At 36.0% G+C, this 16,189-nt stretch overlaps 1 protein-coding gene across 5 annotated transcripts in view; it reads right to left on the reverse strand.

Annotated features, from left to right (window-relative positions):
* Grm8 (glutamate metabotropic receptor 8) overlaps positions 1–16,189 on the reverse strand; it is a 799,977-nt gene that overhangs the window by 243,302 nt on the left and 540,486 nt on the right. The window lies entirely within an intron of this gene.

A 16,189-nucleotide genomic window follows, 5' to 3' on the forward strand; every position in this document is an offset into this window, starting at 1 on the left:
AACAACTTTAAATGTAGCATTATATTGAAAATGCACCAAATAGGAGAGTTGGATCCCACAAATGAAACCATAATTAAATATTAAGAAAATGTACAATACATACAAATAAACTACAAAATATACAATGTTATGGGCTTGGAATATAACTCAGTGACAGAAATATTTCCTAAAATGTGTAAAGTCTGAATCTCAGTTCCTAACATGGCCAAAACATCTACACACAAAAAAATCTACATATACACAGACACACACACACAAATATCTACACATACACACACCGTTAGATGGCAAAAAGTCTTTGAAAAGATATATAGTATCATGTTTTAAGAAAAACTGAATTGGAAGTAATTTCAGTCATAATAAACAGGAAATATTAGTGATCATGAACATTTCACAAAGGAATAATATTGATGTTAGGTCAAAACAAAGATGCCCAGTGCTGCAGCCAACATTCAGTCTCTGTCTAGTGTTCTAAACAAAACACAGACAAATATGAGGACAGGACAAAATTATACTCATTTTTATGCACAACTAGTTAAATGAAAAGCTAATTTGTTTATTTAAATTCCTCTAGAAGAAATTAAAAAAATAAAAGCCCTGCTTAAAATTCCCACTTTAATAACAATTGTTCTTAAACTATTGTTGGGAAATATCCTGTTAAAAGTAGCAATCAACATAAAATGTACATAAATTATGAGGTTTCTATAAATATATTAAAGTAATATATAGTTGAGAATCACACATGAGTTGAATAAGTCACATACATTAATATACCATGCTCCTTAGAGAGACAATAGTGTCTCCAGTTGATCTCAAGAGTTGGTCTAATACGAAGGAAAGAATTAATTCATTTTTGGGTTGTATTTTTACTAAATGCAGTCAACTACAGGGGGAAAAAGCAGGGAAATTTTGAAGTATAGATTAGTAGCAGCAATTTCCCTGAAAGAGAGTAAAATACAGTGTACAGTTGAGATACTGCTGTACAAAAAGTCTTAGCAAAAATTCAAAAGCCTCATCAGAAAATGTAATAAAGTAGTAGACAATTATAGTGACATTTGAAAAAAAATAACATTGTTGATTTTTTTCTATAAATAACCTTAGACACTGGTTACGTAGAAATTTAAAAGGCTAGATGTCAATCTCGGGTCTTACACTATAAAGTGAAAATGAATTAACATTGAAAACATTTGACTCATAATAAAGTTGTAATACAAACACACAATAATCATAAAAGCATATAATTGTTTTATATGGTTCACACGTCATAGTGCAAGCAGCACATAATGATGATAAACCCATCAGGTGTGTGTTAAAGTGTTTATTGACCTGCACTCCTAGCCGCAATGGCGGTGAGAGGAAAGCTTCCTTACTACTGAAAGTGGAAACATATTTAGTAGTCGTTCTTAAAGCAGGGATTGTTCAATACCAGCTGGAGAGAAGAAAGAAAGAGTGGGGGGAGAGTATCTCGTACTCAACATCAGACAAAAGCTGCAGCCACCTCGCTGGGTGGCAGAAAAAAACTGCTTGCCTCCCTCTGAGCACAGCTGCTAACACAGGTATCAGATACAAGCTAGTGTGAACACCTACTTGAATTTCTGCCTACATCTAAGAACAGAAGACCTCCTACCCCAGCTCTTGGAGTGAGCTTAACAGTAGCCATATCTCGTAGGAGAACCAGTCAGATCTAGCCTACTAAAGCACAAGTGATTATACACAAAACAGCTTCTTACCAAAATCTGAGTATTCTAGGGCATGTGTCTGTATGCTTGTGTGTGCATATGTGTGTATGTATGTGTGAGCATGCAGGTGTGAGTGTGTGTGCAGGTGTGTGTGCTGATCAGATTTTATTACGGTAATAATTCTAATAGGTGCAAATGTAGAATCTTATAATTGAAACACAGTATTTGCCTCGATTTAATTCATTATACTCTAATAAATTTGCATCATTTGACTTTCAAATTGAGGCATTCAGAATCCAAATAATTTAGAGGCGATTCCAGAGTGCAAGAAGAAAAAAGTCCTGCTAAAAGGTAATGTTTTGGGAAAATTCAGTCTTTTTGTTGCAGATTTTCTCATGCAACTGTTGACACCTGTTCCTAGTAATTCTACACCAGGCAAAATCAGGGAAGGACTGCACAGTGTTCTCTACTAATTTGTTTAAGTTGCTGTAAGACAGGCACTATCAAATATAAAAATATGAATTAGAGAAGTCAATTTCTGTAATACATGCCAGACAAAATTTGTTGATATACCCACTCTAAAACTGATTCATACACAGCTAGAACAAAGAGGGACTACACCCCAAAAAAATCAAGCATGGGCAGGGTACTTACAAAGAATAAATTAAATTTTCCTGTTAGTATATAAATACTTGCAGACTTATTTTAAATTAAAAAATGTGAAAACTTAAAAAAACAAATTTTACCATTAACAATGATAAAGATGAAAAGTAATAAAACCAGCTTTGCTACATGTATGAGAATTTAAGTAACTTTAAGAGTAATTTTATAATATCTATTAAGAATCTTAAAGGCAGAAATTGCACATCTAAGAATTTTTTCTAAGGAAATAATTGAGTGATTATTGTCATCGTTGTTGTATACAAGGGGAGGCACGCTATTATCAAGATTCTGATGAATTATTGGTTTTCCAGAATTAAAAGCTATTTAGTATCATAAAGACCCTGTCCTCATAGTACACTAAAATCCAGTAAATAGTGAGTCTCTTTTTTTCCTCAAAAGGCACCCATGATTCAAAAGCTCTATTCATGAGAACAAAGCGAGAAACAGGATAAAAGATGCAGACGGGGACAAAGTGAGTCCCATTTGTGCACCTGCTGAAATGGGTTTTCTGGAACACTAAAAAGCTGCACGCAGAAACAGGGACACCAGGGCACTAACCCACTTCCTTTCCCTGAGTGAAATGAATGAAGCCTTGCAAATGCTAAACTCCACTCAAGGACCAAAGTGCCCAATATGTGTACACATTCCTTAAACAGAGGTGCACGGGCTGTTAATGTTAACCTCTGCCAGAAGTCTAATGCAAGCTCCGGATACAAAGGACTCGCGACTCAGCACAAACTGAACATTACCAGCACCAAGCCCCTCTCTACTTGGTATAAGCAACATGACCGCTAAGGCTATGCTCTTTTCTTAAATCAGAGTCTAGAAATTGCTCCATAAAATACACTACATATTAAATCAGAAATATCTCTTCACTTAGGACAAGTGTGCACGTGTGTCTTACCCCTAATTGGAAAGGTGCAACATCTTTGTAACTGTCCACCTATTGAAATCCTAGCCTAGTTTAAGTTTCTGAAATGATGTGTAAACATAACCCTCAAAAACAAGGATCAAAAATGTCCTGGAATTTGTAAACGTAGCCTGCTGAACCAAGCAAAAGCATTTCCACTTCTTATGCTTGATATATTCAGGCTATCCTGTAATTTGGGCAAGGTCATTCATTAATTATGTATGTCAATGTTATGAGTCTATAATTGCGATCAGGATGTTTGTGCATCCCTCTCATTATATATTGGGGCTGTTTTAAATATTTCTAACCTTTGCTACTATTTATCCTGTGTGCGCATGATGCCAGAATATCTTAATATAAAAAGAAAACTGCAGTCAATCATTACACTTGACACAAAACCAAATGTACTTATGTTTCTAAGCACTCAAAGAGTCACCTCATTTGAAAATATCTCAGTCAATGTTGTTGGCATTACAGAAACGTTGTACGGTTTGGTAGAGATTCAAAGTTAAGACCCAAATGACTATTATTTTTTAAATAGTCATTGTCATCTCCCTCTAATGATACCTCTTACATGATACTAAACTTAACACTAAACCAAATATTAATTATATGTAATTTTTCGATTTTATTCCTGACCAATGGAAAAATTCAAATAGAATTCTTTATGTCAAAAGCCCACTAATTAATTTTTTCACTCATCAAGAAACATTTATTGAACACTATTTAGCTAAGCCCTGCATGAAGCCCTGAGAATACAAAGTCAAATAAGTCATGACACCTGCCCTCAAGAAAATTACAGTCTAGGGTGGGAGTAGACAAGAAAATTAGCAATTTAATTGCAGTACAATATGTGCTACCAACTGATTAAGGGCCATGCAGGTGGAGCATAGAAATCAGATTAGCACTAATGAGGATGATCTAATGTCAGTGAAAGCTTGCTGGAAGTGACCCTTGACCTGGTTTTTAAAAATGATGTAGAAAAGATGGCATTTCAGACAGGAGGGGGGATTCTCTGGCAGAAGGAATAACAGGAGTTACAGCAAAAGCACGATATAGCATAATCAATTTGTAGAATGAGAGTACACTAGAGCCAGGGGCAAGGGAAGTGGGATGAAAAAAAAAGAAAGAAAAGAAGAATCTTTAGGGTAAGTGAAGTGACTAGCTAAGAAGTCTGGCTAAGAGGCAGAAGGCTGTGCCAAGCAATTCTCTGACTTTAAGGATGAGGAAGATATGATGAGAATGAACATTGATTGTCTAAATGGAGGACACACAAAAAGACAATTAGAGAATGGGAAATAGAATGTGGCCTCCATAATCCAAGCAAAAAGTGTTAATAGCTCTAGTTCAAGAAGGAGTATTCTGGAGTAGAGAGTTGGAGTGCATCTCAGTATTAGTCAAATGCCATCAGTGGGAGAGGAACCAAAGAGCCTCTGAGTTTTGAGCTGAAAGACATGGTACTTGATTTCACTTACTGTGAAGAGAGATTGCAGAAAATGAATAAGGAGGGGGAGAGTTTATGAACTTAGTTTTGTACTTTTGTTATCCAAGTGGAACACTAGTTAAATAAATAATTATTTATTAATTAAAATTAACTGTCTAAGTCAGACATATGGTGATCATCTGTTGTAGAAGAGTGTCCTGATAGTTTTTTTTTAATTTTTTTGTTGATTTTATTGAGCTATATATTTTTCTCAGCTCCCCTCTCCTCCACTGCCTTCCCCTTCTACCTACTCCCATGCTCCCCATGCTCCCAATTTACTCAGGAGATCTTGTCTTTTTCTATTTCCCATGTAGTTAAGATCCATTTAGGTCTCTCTTCAAACCCAGAAAGACAAATATATGTACCCAATAAGTGGCTTTTAGTCCTGAGAGTGATGTCATCTTGACACAACCTACAGTCACTTAGGAAAATAGAGCCTCAAGTGAAGGATTTCCCAGATCAGAAAGGTCATAAGCCATGTCTATAAGAGATTGTCATCACTAATAATTGTTGTGTGAGGCCCCATCCCTCTATGATTGACATATGGCCAGTCAAGTGGGTCTCAGCTGTATTACACACAAGCTGACTAGATAGGGGGCCACTGAGTGATCCAGGAACCAGCGTTCCTCCGTGGATTCTTCTCCAGGATCCTGCCTTTAGAGTCTTGCTTTGTGTCTTTGTCCTAATTTTTCTCAGTGGCGGTTTATGACCTGGAAGTGTATACGGAAACGCCACCCCTAAGTAGCTTTTTGCCGCTAGTGTTTATCACAGTGACAGAAAACAAATTAAAGCAGACAGGTAGCTGAAAATATGAAAATGACCAAGCTCATCAGGGAAGTACACAGGACTTAGAGCCATGGGAAACTCTAACAAATATTTAATTGCTGGAGGGGACAGAAATGAGTCATTCCACCATCATCTAAAGAAGTCGGGAATGAGCTCAGAGAAACTGAGTGTCCAAGACACTTCAGTGAGATCACACGGCAAATAGGAAATGCAGTCCTTATCAATGTATGGATCAAAGACAATGTGCAAATAAGATATGAAGGAAATGATGGTAAGGGAGGGGAAGGAGAGGAACTATATTCTAGTAGAAAGTATGAAGTAAGAGGTTGTAGAGGTACAGCCTAGACAAGTATTCATAAGTATTCATTAGAGAAAAAAAAGACAAGGTACATACTCTTTAGTGACCATCATTTTAGATAGATGATTGGCATGTCAAATTCTTCCATGATACATATTTTGGTAGCATTCACAAATAGAAAGATTTTGTTTGGGGGATGGCTTTAAAGCAACAGATAAACATTTTTCCCAAACATAATTTACACTATAAATATAAATAAATGTGCTATGTTTTGTTCCTTGAATCTTACATATCTTTGAAAAGCATGTTTAATCACCTAATATTTGAATTATACCGGTTTCTAGATTAAATTTTCCCAAGATATTTCAATTATTTCCCTGAATTTTTCCAATAAAATCTTTCACTATACCTTTTTGAAATTTGTTATCCTACCATTAACCCCTTGCAAAAATTATTTTAGTTTTCCCTTGTTAATTAAAAAATCTAATTTAATATAAACCATACATTATATAATATATAATATATAGATATAATATATAGATATAGTATTGCTTACCCTAAGGGCCCCTAAAGTACCATTTCAGTTTGTCCCCTTCTTTCATAAATGAATGCCATGCGGTCTCAAGGATGCTGATTGGGTAATGACCAATATACACACTGCTTATTTTGCTCTTACAAAATAAAGATAGTTCACAAGGTGAGAATTATTATCTACCACAGGAGATAGATGGTCCACTGAACAAAATGTCATAAGCTAACACCACCTCCAATTGTCAACACGGGGCCAGCTTTATTCACCAGGCTATAACTCCTATCAAGTCAAGTTGAATTAGCTCTCCCAAAAGATCGATGGTCATCTTTAAATAGCATTGAATAAAATGCAGGTACTTTATGCATAGCTGAAATATAGGAACAACTTCCATCTTGCATTCACCATTTGCTGCTAAATAGGGGACTGTGCTAATTACTGGTCCAAAATGAGCTTCTGAAGGCACAAACTGATATTTAAACATGCCCTTCTTCCCTACCTCTGAGCAAGTGACTTACTGTCTATGTTGGCTTCTTAGGTTTGGAAGGGAAATTCTATTATTTCTTATGCAAACTGAACAATTCTTGATTCAAAAGTTATCAAAGACTGCTCAAAGATTCCTCTAGCATACATGGTTTGTTCTGATTTGTTTGCCCACTGGAGGCTGGTCCTGAACGCTTTTTTTATATGATAATAACCTAGAATTTCAAAAAAGAAAAAAAAAGGAGACTAGTAGGCCGCAGAGAAACTCTGATTAATGGCTTCCCTCAGTGGCCAGAGAGGATCTTAATGATAGCAGGCATGGAGGCTTGGCTTAGTCTGTATGTGATCCTTGGATTCAGTATCTAGCATCCAAAGAAACAAAAGGCAAAATCACACACACACACACACACACACACACACACACACACACACACACACACACACACACCAACACCTTCTGTTAATAAAGTACATAAGATGTTAATAACCTAACTTCCAAAACTATATTCTCGTCTCCAAAATTGACTTTATACTAAAAATTAATTGAGAGTAGATGAACTTAGGACCTCTTTATTTAAAAAATAGTAACCATACTTAATAATTTATAATTTATAAAGAATGTAGCAACTAGTGAGTTGTTATTATAGCCACTATTTATGAAATATATCCTCACATTCTTGCAAGTTGTTAAATTTACAAATATGGAAATTGAAGTGGAAGTTTCTAGTTTGGTTTATCTGTTGGGCCTGAGGTTTACACATCCATAGTTCCACCATTTGTGAGGCTTTGACAAGGGAACAATTTTCTAGTAATTCTAGGCTACATAGTAAGGTGTTGTCTCTAAATAAATAAACAAACAAATAAGTAAATAAAAAAACAACAAAAGCTCTCCAGATTCATGTTTAAATTGTTTCCTTTACATATCTTCAATATAGCCTACATTTATAATTTGGATTCAAATTTTGAATTGATTGGATCATTTTGCAAATACTATATCATTTATTGGAACAATTTCAGAAACCACTCCCTCTAGTTTCTATGTATAGATCTTAGAGCAGAACTAGTCACGTCTTAGATCTGAACCCATGTGCAATGTGATAGTCTGCTCTTTTCCTTATTAAATCTTCTGATTTAAAAGCTAAGGTTGTATTAAGATCCCTCCACCCCCCCTTCTCTATTACTATCAGAGAGAGGGAGGGAGGAGGGAGTGACAAGCAGAGACAGAGAAACAGATAAACACAGATATTTATGGTATTCAAATGCATTAAAGAGCAAGTCTGTCTGATTGACTATGCTTCCTCACTAGCTCATGGACTCAATTTTTCTTAACAGGTTGGTCTGTTACACCTGGATGTACTTTGAAAGATTTTTTTTTCAAATAAACGATTTTTTTCAAATAGATGAACATAAGAGTGCTGGACCCATAAAATTAAGGGGTCAGTTTTAATGGATCTTTATTTATAAGCAAAGGAGATAGTGAAATTTGGTAAGGGATAGTATGCTCTATATAAGCTTGTATCCACTAAATGAGTGTCTGAAGCAGTCAGTCCACTTTAGTAGGAACAATTCAAAAGCCTGATTTTTTTTATTTTGCAGTGCAGTTTCTTCCAGTCCATTTGATCTCTGCACTGTTCTAAGGTCTTGCTCCTACTTTAGTAAAACAGAGCTTTGAATAGTACAAGCAAACAATAAAAAATATATGAATCTTAGACAACTGTGTGTTTCCAGACAATCTTCCTAACCTTCCTGACATTCAGTTTCTTCGTCTGTGAAGATGGATAATTTGTTTAGTTTTGATGTTTCAAAGTCCTATGATTCTGCAAAAGCGTTTCTAAAGAGATTCACTTGTGGGAAAATCTGAATATGTAATTGTGTTCAAGTACATACTACAGGGACCTAGGAGAGCTTGTTTGTGTTTGTGTTTTCTAATTAGGTCAAATGGTCCTTGGGTGGTTAGATTGCAAAATTAATATGCTCATGAAACACTGGTGCTGTATGTGGTTTAAGAGTAAACTTTGTTCAGTCCACATCCAAACTATGTGGATTTCAGTTGAGTGAGCTCCAAACCAAGGCAAGTCTACTACAATATTGGAAGAATGCATACTGAACCTCAGTAGAATCCATGCTTCCTTGTCATGGTCCCATTCACATGTAGTTCCTTTTCACCTAACTACTTATTCTTATATTTTTCTCTCATTGCTTGATGTCTCCATCTGCTTCAGTATTTCTCATGTCATACTGCAATAATGACAATAAAATATGTGTAATTCACGTGTAAATGGGTAGGCATTTGAAGAACAGCAAGTCTATCTAACTTGTCATGGCTCTGTATCTGGAAAAGAAATGAATGAGCTCTGCCTTTAGTGAGCAAGCTTTCCACCACTGCAGGATACTACCTCAACCAAGCAGGACAGAAAACAGACAATGGGTACCATATCATCGCTGCCGGTATGTGATCACTACCTGAGTTCTTCAAACTGCTTTCCTTGCTGTTGTTTGCTTTCTTGATTGTTTTATGGAGATGCTGTGTGTGCAATATTTTTGGCTCTTTGCTTTGTTTTGTGGTGTTCTAAGTCATTTATTTGGGAGTTGATGGGGGACTTTAGTAGGGTACAAATGGCACAGCATGCATGGGAGCATCAACTTGTGGGGCGCAGTTGTTAACCACGTGGGTTCCAGAGATCTCACGTAGATTGACAGCTTGACAGCAAGGGCCTTTTCCCACTAAATCATCTTGCTATCCACTCTGCTTTGTGGATTTTTTTTTTTGTAGATTTTTAAGACAGAGTCACGCAATATCTCCTCAAGCAGACCTGGAGCTCATGATCCTTCTTCCAAAGCCTCACAAGAACTACAATCACAGGTGTATACCACCAAGCTTGGCTAACATCTGAATTCTTTAATCAAAATTGAAAAATTGGCCATGTATATGTGTACTGTGTGGACATGCATGCTCAAAACCCCCACATTTTTCCTAAACAGGCTGTGTCCAATGCACCAAAATCCTGAACCTAGACCTCTTACTATAATAAAAATAAAAGCTATTTATACCATAGAAAGGAAAAACCTTATGGCCAAGCATTTAGTCTTCTGCTTGGAAGACATCACACAATAGCTTTACTTACTTTGAAGATGCACATGCATGTCTGCAAGGGTATTAAATTATGTAAGTACCAATTGCTATCCTTACTTACCCTCAGAGCAGAACACATTTTTTTTTCATTTCAATTTTATTTTTGAAGGTGGGAGAACTGTCATGTTCTCAGGATAACCACTTCAAAATAAGTCTATGGTATGATGTAAAGGAAAGAACAAAGATTTTGAGGGACCCAAAAAACATTCTAAGATCCTAGCTGTGCATCTGTGAAAGTGTAAAACTACAGGCAAATAATTTGATTTCCCAAATGTCGGCTCCCTTAATCATAAAATGGCAGTAATAGGAGACATAGGCACAAAGTTGCAGGAGGAAAAAGAAGTGTGATGTTTAACAGTGTCTCCAAATCCCAACCCTCCCACCTACTTCTCTACAATTAAGTTTGTAATCCGTAAAACAGGGCTTTAGAGAGTGCAAGCCTGTGAGACAGGGATGGATTAACAGAGACAACACATGCATTATTACTAGGGGACTGGTGAAGTAATTAAATCAAGCTTTGGAAACCGAACTAGGCTAGTGAAGGATTTTTATGTCTTATTGTCTCTGTTCTTTATAACTTCCCATCCAGGTGAGGCTGAAGAAAAAGGATCCACAGTGGTCATTCTCCATCAAGCAGCATTCAAGATCAGGGAGACTAAATCAGCAGGGAGAGAAAGCAGCCTGGAGTTACATTTTACAACCCTAAAGCTCCCACAAATAGAGATCTGCTTCCCAGGATTTGAGAGCCTTTCAATGATTAATCAGTGTTAATTATTTCACTCCACCCTAACTACACACGCCATTACCTACACATCCAGGCTTCCCAGCTCATTGAGCTCAACTCTTCAGTGCCTAGATTCTCACCAACTTCTGAATATACCTCACAGGGTTCATTCCTACCCAGGAGTGGCTATCTTTCTCTAAAATGCCAGGCCAGATGCTGCCACTAAGTTCCTCATGTAGCATGCATGACTCCAATGACTAGATATCCAAAGAATAATCATATGTACTTCTACAGCCCTAGTCACTAACTAAATCTGATACATTTTCACCACTACCTTTTATTTGCCTGAGTTTCCACTAAAAGTTTTTTAGGAAAATAGAATCTAATGATTAAAAGATAAGAAAAACATTTAACACAAAAAGTACAAAAATACTGTTCTACCTCTACTTTGTCATACACTGGCAACCTCTTGAACATCTAGAGTGAAGAGATGCTGTAAATTAGGACTCCTTTGTCCTTTATATACGATATATACACAACAAAACCAAACACAATGGGACAGTGGTATCTTTTCAATCCCTGGAGCACAATGATTTTCTGTTCTGCATTTCCTTCTCTTGGGAATCAGAGCATAAACACAAGGTGGTCAACTCAGGAGAGGTCTGACTGTTCCTCTCCAAACAATATTTCAAATGAATCCCAAGAAAAATGTTTTTTTTCATAACGTCTGGTTTTACTAATGTTTATAAAGTATGTCAGGCACTTTAGAGCAACTAGAGAGATATTTGCAAAAGTACTTGGCATTGTCAAACACACACCACACCACACACACACACACACACACACACACACACACACACACGGTAAGGGGGCGAGAAGTAAATAAAATGCATACACAAAACAATGATTACAACATCCAAAAAAGACATCTTCTTTACTCTTGTTACATGTGTGCTGTTTACTGGACTTCTTTGTGCATAGTCGACAACAGTCCTTCCTTGAAATACCTGGTCTCCTTAGATGTTTAGACGTCTAACATATATTAAATAAAGAGGTAGTAAAATAGCACTTTAAAATATCCTTTTGCTAAAAGTCATAAAACATTGTCTTTTGGAAGTAGAAATATGAACCCCTCTGTGAGCAGTATTGTCTGTACTTGCTCAGTGGTTTGAAGGAAGTACTGGGAGTCAGCACAGTCATGTACTAGTGTGTTTGTATGAGACCTTTTCACATGTTATTTCTATATATTCGCGCTTTGTTCTGTTGTGTGTATACTGTATATGATGGACAAATATGTATACAATTTTCAGCTTCTCCTCTCTAGATGTTCAAGTGGTTGCCAATATATCTCAAAGTAGGAAAATTAGCACATTGTTTACAGTTAAAATATACAGGACATATTGTTCAGTTAAAAAAAAGAGAAGAAAACAGACTCTAACATGTCTTTGAGCTTACCACCTGCACATTGCATATAAATGTATTCAGTATAGCTCTATCTGCCCTTGAGGATGTCATTGCCATGGATGGAGCCCAAGGAAAAACTCAGTCTCTTGATATATGTGAAGTGGATTGAACTTGGTGTGTGCTGCACATCCAATGAGCAGTTCTTTGATAAATAAAGTTCTTCATCTTTAAATAGCAGACTATCACAAAACAGAGCCCGGAATATATGGTCATGCCACTAGACACCACTAAAGGGATATAACTATTTCATAGATAAAAATAGCATTTTCAATATAGAGGTTACAGTTGTGCTACAATACAAAGCCAATAAAATCTACCATTTTTATGTTTAAATCAACACATAAATCCTAATATCCCAATATCAAAAAATGATGGATACATGTGCTGTTATATTAACCTTCAGCAAGCGATGAAAGGAGACAGAGACAGAGACCCAAATTGGAGCACAGGACTGAAATCTCAAGGTCCAAATCAGGAGCAGAAGGAGAGAGAGCACGAGCATGGAACTCAGGACCGCGAGGGGTGCACCCACACACTGAGACAATGGGGATGTTCTATCGGGAACTCACCAAGGCCAGCTGGCCTGGGTCTGGAAAAGCCTGGGATAAAACCGGACTCTCTGAACATAGCGGACAATGAGGACTACTGAGAACTCAAGAACAATGGCAATGGGTTTCTGATCCTACTGCACGCACTGGCTTTGTGGGAGCCTAGGCAGTTTGGATGCTCAACTTACTAGACCTGGATGGAGGTGGGGGTTCCTTGGACTTCCCACAGGACAGGGAACCCTGATTGCTTTTCGGGCTGGGGGGAGAATTAATTGGGAGAGGGGGAGGGAAATGGGAGGCGGTGGCGGGGAAGAGACAGAAATCTTTAATAAATAAATAAATTAATTTAAAAAAAAGGTCCACTTTAGGTTATATTTTACACTGATCATCTGGACAAATTATTAAGACTTTACTGTAAAACAATAGCATGATCATAAGGATAAAAAGAAGATAGTGTGTAACTGAAGTGAAATGCAGACACAGTTGATCATTACTTTCTCTGTCTTTGTATCCTTAAGGAAATTATGGCAAATGCATGTATTTTAAAGTTTATAAATGAAACAATTGACATTGTCTATACTTTCTATTACTCCAGTTATTAAAGAAACATAAAAATGTGAACCAATTACTTTTTCTCAAAATAAAGTTCTTCTTTAATGTGATACATTATGATATTATTTATAAAATACATAAATCATTTATAAACATTTTAATGAATTAAAACTTTAACTTTTCATCATTTTTAGATTCTAATGTTGAATGGATCCTAAAAAGGGCCCTAAAGCCTTCTGATTGTTTAATTGTTTTTTAAACCTTATTATTTTTATTTTATGTGTATGAGTGTTAGCCTAAGTGGATTTATGTGCATCTACTGTGTACCTGGTGTATGCAGAGGCCAGAAGGGGCACTGGAACCCTAGGAATTGGAATTACAGACGGTTTTGAGCTGCCGCTCACATGGTAGGAACCCAGTCTGGGAGTTGTTAGAGCACTAAATGCTCTCAGCCACTGAGTCATCTCTCTGGCCCTTGTTTAACCAAGTGTCAAGGGCACTGGAGCCGAAATGAGAGCTGGTTAAGAAGATCCATGAGACATTTTTCATAATTAGATAGGAAGAAAACAAAATTCTGATGTTTCCTGTCATTGAATGTGATCCCTTGTGTACACAAATGTGATAATCTATGTGTTGCTCATTCAAACACGATTTCTTATCTCTGATTAAATAAGCCATGTCAGTGAGGAGCCCAAAATTATAAGACATAAGTCCTGCCACAGAGATGCATATATGGGTGTTAGTGTTATTTACATATTCCCATTTCACATGTGTGAGTCTGGGAACCTTCTATATATTTTCATTTCACTGATCCACAGAAACTCTAAAGAATCCAAATTTGAAATCATTCACTCAATTTCACATATTATATTAAAGGTATTAGTTACCCTTACATTTTTGGTGGGTTTTTTTTTCCTAATAAAATCAACCATTCACATAAGATATGAAACCCTTTTTCTTTTGTGATGGCTAATCTTAACTGTGAATTTTTATTCTTTTTCAATTGTGTTCAATAACACTGCAGCCTCTGTTTGTAAACCTAATCTCTTAAAAATCATGAGTATTGAATTTTTCTTTACGCTGGATTTTTTTTTTCAAGATTGCTTCTCATATGCTCTGTTTTTCTCATTCTTGTGATGAAAGAAAAGACTCAGAGTTGGGTGGAGGGTGGGTGTTGTGCATTTCATCTAATGTTTCTTTAACATCTTCTAAAACATCTGGATTGATCTGGACACATTCATATATGTAGGTGCATGCATGCATGCACCATTCATGGCACACATGTGGGATCAGAGGATAGCTTGCAGAAGTTCGTGCTCCCCTTTCAACCTTGGATCCAGAGGTTGACTCAGCTTGCCAACTTTGAAAGAAAACAGCTTCACTCACTGAGTCATCTGTCTCGCCAACCAGAAATATATTTCAAATTCACTGTGGATAATATTAGGAGAATTGGCACATACTATTGGGGGCCATATTTCTTGTAAATTAGGAAAAATTACAGCAAGACCTCAATATGCACTCATGCCCATCAAAATATTTCTGTATCATAGTACTCATAGTACTGAAATTATATTAACAAATCATGAGGATTTCTGTATACTCTTTAATATTATAAAGCACTCATAACGGAGGGAAAGTTATTTAAGAATAACAAGAAATTCATCCACTGTTGTCTGAAGTAACTAAATGAAGTTTTCTAAATTAGACATTGTTTTTATATCATTGAGTTCACCATGAGAAATGTATGCTGAGTTAAAAATTTTGTAATTGTTGATAAAAAGCTGAATTTAAAATGATCATACCTAAAGTTAGGTAATAAGCATTAAAGCTCTTGGTAATTATCTTACATACAAGACATTCATTCCAAACTTATATATATTTGGTGACAGAACATAAAGAACTCAGAACACAATAAACCTTCATCTAGTGACTGTTCTTTCAATATTTCTACCCTACTTTGTGAGACACGTTGTTTTAAATGCATGTGTCAGCTCACACTGCATTGCAGTTTATTGGTTTTAGGCAGTGTATCAGTCATATGTATCTTCAGTGTCTTCCCAAGACCATATTCACTACTTTCATGTAGTTTGTTTTCAGATGAACTAAGTTGAAGATGCCCTTCAGTTTTCTGGGAAAGATTTTCCTGCCAAAGGATAGTCATATATACAGATGCTATTGTTTTCTGTGTGTGTGCATATGTGTGTGTGTAAGAGGTGAAGACTCATATGGACTAGTTTTCTTCCAACCATGTGTTCTAGGCATAAAACCAGGTTCCCACTATCATGTCACAAATACGTTTACCCTCTAATCTATCTCCTCCTTTATCATTTTTATTCAACATTCAACCAAAGGACTTAGCCTGTGCTGAAAACCAAAGAGAAGATGTGAATTCTATGTGAACAAGGAAGGGTGAAGTTACATTGCTTTTATTTGTTAATACCATGTTTGTTGCAGAGAAGCCTGAAGAATTTATAAATAAATGAGAACTTATGTGTCACTAGACAAAAGAAGAACATACAATTTTTTTCTACTGCCAAAATGTAACTAGAGTTAGAAATTTTAAAATAATTGTACTCATGAGACCTTCTCAAATAGGAAAATAAAAATAAATGTAACCAAATATATAAGTGCTTTACATTGAAAAGTACAATCATTATAGACAAAGGCTTTAAAAGTTAAATAAGTGAAAATGTTAAAACATAAAATCTCTAAAATTCTATTAATTAAACTGATCCATAGATTCATTGTGATTATAATTAAAACTAAAACAGATTTTTTTTCTGTTTTGTAGCTTATTTTCTAGAAATTGATCAAAAAGTTTAAATACTGACACATATCTGGAAAAACAGCAAATAACGATTTTTATTTTATTTACTTGTTTGTTTGTTTTTGAGGCAAAATTTCTCTGTATAACAGCCATAATTGTCTTGGAACTTG

The sequence above is a fragment of the Microtus pennsylvanicus genome, chromosome 19, assembly GCF_037038515.1.
Source record: "Microtus pennsylvanicus isolate mMicPen1 chromosome 19, mMicPen1.hap1, whole genome shotgun sequence".
NCBI classification, from domain to species: Eukaryota; Metazoa; Chordata; class Mammalia; order Rodentia; family Cricetidae; genus Microtus; species Microtus pennsylvanicus.